Genomic DNA, 7,284 nt, shown 5'->3' with positions numbered 1-7,284 from the left:
GACCTCTTCATACTATATACACTCTTTGTTTTACTGATAGAAGTTTAAAATTCATGCACATTTTTTTTTTTTTTTTGTAAAAAGAACAGTTGTTGCCCTATTTAGGAACTGCACCAGAAATGGAAATTCTACTCTCTCTCTCTCTCTCTCTCTCTCTCTCTCTCTATATATATATATATATATATATATATATATATATATATATATATATATATATAAAACGTATAATATACGTTATATATATATATAAACGTATAATACTATAACTGTTGATTTCTATAATTAAAACACAATTTTCTCATGTACAATACATATTTATCTGTAGCTTAAGCCCCTGGTAGAACATACTAGCAAATATATTTCTACTTTATTTACTTATTTACCTTTAGAAATAATGGGCATGGATTGAGTGAAGCAAGTTATGAGGGAGAGCCAGAAAAATCCTGTTCTGAATATAAACAGCATATCCAACTATATGCAGTAAATAGCTACACAATATTAATTTTAGATAGATATACAAAGATGGCATGATAGATACAATTTCTAATCGTTTTACAATTAATGGATTTAATCTCATTTTTTATAATTTCTATTTCTATATATTTCCCCTTTCACCTGGATGTAAGTAGGCCTGGAATTTAGGAACCAAATATACGCTAACAAATATAAGACATTCCTATCCCTTTTTAAACATAATTTGTTTCTAAAAAATACCAATAACATGTAATATTAAAAAATGCAAATGCTATGTAGAATATTTGCATTAAGTAATTCATGTTGTCTTTAGTAAGAAAGCATTTGAAATTATATCTACTAAAATGAAAGAGTAACAGATTAATAAGCTAATATTATTAGTTAAGGAATTAATAAACACGGTGTCTTGGTTATCTATTGCCACATAACAAAATTAGTGGATGAAAACCACAAGCCTCCCAATTTCTGTGGATGAGGACCTGCAGTTGCAGCTATGCTTGGTGCCTCTGGTCAGGGTCTTCTGTCAAATTACAGCCAAGTTGTTGCCTAGGGCCATGTTCTTACCACAAGACTGGACTGGGAGGGTGCCCTTCCAAGGTTGTTCCTGTGGCTGTTGGCAGAGCTCGGAACACGTGCCATCTGTGTGCATTTGTCCCTCCCCACAGGTCTGCCTTACCACTCACCACATAGCAACGTGCCTCTGCACAGAGTAAATGACCCAAGAGAGAATAAGAGAGAACATCCAAGATGGAAGCTATAGCTTATTCTCACCTGATCTTGGAAATAACATCCCATATTGTTTACCACAATTGTTTATTGTTTTATTCATTAGGAAGTCAGTAAGTCCAGCTCACACTCAACGGAAGGGGACTATACAAGAGTGTGGATACGACAAGGTAGGGATCATCCAGGTAAAAGCAGAGGCTGCCTTTCACATATTGTGCTGAAACTCTCTTGGAAAATATCCCTTTAGGTCTCAGTTCTGTTTAATCAGCAGCTATTACTCATTTGTAATAATTTATTCAAATATTCTATATCAATATGATATCTGGATAATTTGGTTCTTTGAACCTCCTGGACTGAAGGCTCCAATAAGCACATTTAAATATAATTTAGTCCTCCAAAAAGAATAAGTTATGTCTTCTGATATGGTCCATTTTTGACCCTGTAGGAAACCAATTTAAACTTTTTACACTATTTATAATTGCCTTCAAATGTAATTTGTTTTTTTAAATTTATATTTGTTAATTAATATACAGTGCAATGTTGGTCTTAGAAGTAGAATTCAGTGATTCATCAATTACATACAACACCCAGTGCTAATCACAACTGCCCTTCTTAATACCCATCAAATGTAATTGCTAATTATCAAATAATTGTTAAATGCCATTAGATTGTTTGGAAATGAGATTATGAAATCCTCTGGTAAAGTATTAGTAAACTCCAGTTTGAATCATAAATCAAATCTGATGAAGAATAACTTCTGCTTCAGTTTGGCAAGAATATTTTTCTGGTTCAGCAGAAGGGGATTAAATTATGGACAGAAACAGACAAAAAATATAAAAGACTTGGAAAGCTTGATTCATTCCAGATCTACCATTGCCTCAGTTTTTTTTTTTTTAATAAAAAAGGGAAAAACAAGAGCATCAATCAAAAATAGGTATAGCATCCATACCTGCCTTCATATAGCTATCATTCAATTCATTATTTGTCAAGGTAAAAAATGTTATTCAAATCTTGCTCCAAATTACTTATATTATTTTTATATAAGCATTATCAAGGATTAAATTTCAATTCCAATAATGAGTCGCCACTTCTGTCCCTTCACCGTTTACTGAAGGATATTTTTTTATACATTCTGTATGAGGCTGCTCTATTTTTTGGCTCTCTTTCTTGAGACAGAAGTAAGGATATCAGATTATCAGAATCAGATTGGATCCTTATTGCTTATTACTTTTTTTTAACTAAGAAAGGGTCAGGCCAATCCCGTGACCCATTCATATTCTAGAGGATGTCATGGTGAAGAACTAAATCCTTTCAGAGCATCCATCTCCCTGACCTGCCTCTTGCCCATGGTTGGCCCTAAATCGAAACATTTGGATGTGACAAAAGACAGATGCTAATGATCATGCATATCTGCAAAAATCACACCTCATAGTACAATAGTCTTCTCAAGGCTTTCAGAATACCCTCCGTCAATGTGATTCATCACTTTCAAGAATGCCATTTTAAAATATTTCTGGCAATCACATAAGGCACGTGCCGAGAATGACATGAATTAGATCATTTTAAATACATAGAGGCAACTTTATTTCCCTAACTGCCTCCATTATGTAAGTAGAAGACATTATTCCCAATTTAGAGGTTATTCATTAATGACAATGCAAGTTCACATAAGAAATGCCCACAGAAATACACACACACACACACACACACACACACACACACACACACACACAAATACACACACACATACACACATGGTATATTCAGGCTCTCACATACTATGAATAATGAAACAACTTGCCATCTAAAATGATGCTAAAATATAGTTTTACCAAAGCATAAATGGCACTTGTATGAATATATATGCATCAAACTGCTAAGATGTACAAGCTAAGCAATTTTAAAAGGAAATTGAGTACTAAGAACTAGTTTTCATTTAAAAACTCAAGTTCTACAGGCCAAAGGAAAAAAATCTGAGTACCAACAAAGTGACATAAACCTCTATTTTAATTCCTACTAGGAAATAAGTCTTTTAACTATTATTTTAATCCATAAGCCTTACATTTCATTTTAATATGGCTGTCCTTTTCTCTGCATATGCTTTCTAAATGTGAAAACAAAGTCTTATTCAAGATCTTTACAAATACAGAAGATATTAGCTTGCCCTGTCATTTAGAAGGCCTATGTTTTGAGAAAGAGTATCATACTGAAAAGATGCCCTTGTGATTTAGCAGTTCCTTATCAGCTCCCCACAAAATAACAACTTTCACATATGGGACCCTATATTACCTAAAGATAAAAGTATCCACTGAACTTTCTGTTGGACTACCTACTCCCTGTTTTTCTCCATCTTGCTCTTTTGTGTGTCTTGCCTTAACAATATGACTCAGCCATTATTCCCCTTTGACATAAAATGGCAGTTAGTGATTTTTCTTATCAAAACCAAACTCAGAAAAATGCATACATCAGAAAGTTTTTGAGATACTCTGATGTCTTATTTCTATGAAGGTCCTTACATGGCTTTGATGTGTCCATGTTTCAATCATTATCTGTTTCAGTCTCCACAGAGCTCTTGGGAAGGTAAGAGCTTGATGGTAAAAAGGACTACTAGCTGTTTTAGTCAGCTGGTCTGCCTTAACAAAAATGTCAAAGACTGGGTGGTGTAAACATAAATTTATTTTCTCATAGTTCTGGAGAGCAGAAGTCTAAGATCAAGGTACTAGCATGGCTGGCTTCTAGTGAGAACTCTCTCCTTGGCTTACAGATGGCCATCTGCTATCTGTGTCCTCACATGGCTTTTCTTCTGTGCAGCACACTCCTGGTGTTTCTCATTGAAACACCAACGCTCTAAGACATAATTTACCCAATTAACCCCTGAAAAGGCCTATTGTCAAATATAGTCACATTGGGAGTTAGGACTTCAACATATGGATTTGAGGGGTGGGGGGAAACAATTGAGTCCATAACACTTGCCAGTATGCTGGGATCTTAAATGATGTCTTTAGGGTCCCACAGGAAACTCTATGGTTCATCCAGGGGTCATTCAGCTCTAGAAGGTCTGTGACATTCCATTTGCTAGTCCCATCACAGATTATGAGCTTCCTCTGGATTTGTGTCTCAGTATATAGAACAAGTATTTATGGAGTTGTGTCTGCAGTATTGGAGCAGCCAATGGCAACTCTAAAGGAAACTCTTCTAAACTTTCCTTTACATATTAGGAAATAAAGCAAACGATTTTCCAATGACTCACAGTGATCCAGGTGACTGTCTTATAAAGGTGCCATTCTCATGACCTAAATCTCTGTCCTTTTCAGATAGTATTGATCATGACTTAGAGCCATCTGAGAGAATCAATCCTTCTTCATTAATTTATTCATTCATTCATTCATTCATTCATCAACTATTTATTGTTTGAACGTGCTGGTCAATATCCAACACACTGGGATTCAGTGATAAGGAAGACAAGGTCCCAACTCAAAGTTGAGAACTGAATTTGAACTTTTAAAATGTAGACCTTTGGACCTAAGGTTGGAGGACATAATCACTATCCTGGTTTCAATATCATAAAAAAGTGGATCAAAATTAAAATGCTTTCAGGTCGGGACTGCTGCTAGGCCATACAATGCCTTTGTGCAAGTTAAAAAATGGCAACTTCTCTATGCCCAGATGGGCACATGAACAACACCAGTGTACAACGAGCATCCCTTTCTTCAATGGACACAGGCTAAGCACGATGCACAGGCAGGACCGTGGCCACCTACAGACTCTTCGGTTGTATCCATTTGTCCAAAGAACACAAACTGCACCATTATAAGTGGCAGTTGTCTCGCAGATGGTGGGATTCAGAATATATTGGGGAGCAACACAGGCCGCCAGCAAACATTCCAATTGAACACCACCTCATACACCAAACAGTTAACCTGAGAAGATTAAGTAAGGTCTAGGAGATTTCAAGGCCAATCCAGAGATTCAAGGAGGCTAGTCAGTAGAATCCCAGATCCAAAAAAATGTGAATATATAAATTCCACAACAATGAAATTCCAGAGATCTTTGTGACTGATTTTATCCCCAGGAACTCTTTGATCTGCTAGAGAAAGCAAGAAAGGTAGACTACATAGGGACCTAAGCTGTGAATGCCATGTACCTTAGAAGTACTTATGAAATGCAAAGCAACACAATCCTATTTTCAACAGAAGTAAAAAAAAAAAAAAAGGAAAGAAAGAAAGAGAGATTGAAAAAAATCAGTTATGTAGGAATGACTAATTTCTAGTTACAGAAATGATTATTGGGTGAAGAGGAACAGTCTCAAGTGTCCTGCATACACTATCCTAAAATATCTTCATATTTCATTTATTTTAGTTAGTGTTTTTCCAGTAGGCATGCATGAATGCATACCATCAATTCAGTGACTGAGAAGTTTGATAACACCATTTTTCTATATCATGAAGATAAATACACAACTTAGCTTTAGGCTTATAATTAAATGAACCACAAAACTCTGATTTATTAAAACTCTTTGCAGATTTTTGGACAGAAATTTATTCATGTTCAAAGGTAACAATAAATTATTATAAACGTTTCTGAACTGAAATTTGTGTTTTTCTGGCCTACAAAAAAGATGTAAGTAAACCCTTTATTCCCTTAATTATATTATAAGTCATACTTAGGTGGACCAAATTAATAATAAGCTTGATAGAAGACAGTGTTGGCATATATGCTGATAAAATGTAAACAGCATTTTTATTTTTTCTTTGCAAAAAATTTTATTACTGAAATCTAGCTGATAAACAATGTTGTATGAGTTTCAGGTGTACAACATAGTGATATGTGGTTTAATAGCAAAACGAGTGCAATGCCTATGACCACACAACAGTCCTAGATTCTAGGGCTATCATCTAGAATCTATATTCTAGATGATCACAAACTGTCATTTCTCCTTTCCTCAAGTACATGTGCTTTTAATCTTTATCAAACCTATTCTATCTTAATTCTGTACTAATATTTCCTAACCTATATTGCCATCTCCATTTGTCCCATGAGTTGAAAATTGTTATTTCTTGGGGTGCCTGGTCACTCAGTTGGTTAAGTATCTGACTCTTGATTTCAGCTCAGGTCATGATCTCATGGTTTGTGGGATGGAGCCCCACATAGGTCTCTGTGCTGATAGCGCGGAGCCTGCTTGGGATTCTCTCTCTCTCTCTCTCTCTCTCTGTCCCCTTCCACCACTTGTGTACTCTCTCTCTCTCTCAAAATAAATAAATAAACTTAAAAAAAAAAGAAATTGTTAGTTCTTATGATCATTCCCACATTTCTCCCACTGTGCCACTGCACTAGCTACTTTCAACAGATGATGACGAGGCTATAGTCATTTCCCTGGTTTAGAGTCTTCTTTATGTACATTTCCTGTCCTCTCTGATTATCCGGCCTCTTCAAAAGCCTCCTTTTATACTTTTTAATTAAAGAAATACTGAAATAGAAATTAAGTAAAATCAGCCATAATCATGTTACTTTAAAGTGTATAAAAAGTTAATGTATAAAAAACTAAATCCACATCTTCCTCTTTCCCAATCTATCCAATTGCAAAGGTCAGAAGTTATGGTTAATAGCTCAGTGCCCACCTCTTCTGACACTTTTCTATTTTTATACAGATGTCTTTCTCTCTCTCTTTCATATGTTTGTGTGTGTGTGTGTGTGTGTGTGTGTGTGTGTGTGTGTGTGTGTGAAAACACTTAAATGTACACTGTTTTATTCCCTCCAAATATGGGAATGTGTGCACACACACACATTGCTTTTTCCACTGAAAATATCTTATGGATATCTCTCTACATTATGAAGAGAACTACTTTATTTTACTAAAGGGCTGTATGATATCCCATTGTATGACTCCCCTGTAATTTGTCAAAGACGGTTTAGATACAGCTTTTTATTTTTATGTGTAACACTGCAATGAAATTAACATACATCTCTATGTACTCTTTAAGCACTATATTTTTTTCCATATAATTAATTTCTCAAAGTGAGATGGTGAGATCAAAAGGTTATTCTTTGATGAGATTCTTGAGAATAGGATCCATTTGTAGATTC

The sequence above is a fragment of the Panthera onca genome, chromosome A1 (genome assembly GCF_046562875.1).
Source record: "Panthera onca isolate mPanOnc1 chromosome A1, mPanOnc1 haplotype 2, whole genome shotgun sequence".
Lineage (NCBI taxonomy): Eukaryota > Metazoa > Chordata > Mammalia > Carnivora > Felidae > Panthera > Panthera onca.
Note: the sequence above shows the minus strand (reverse complement) of the source record.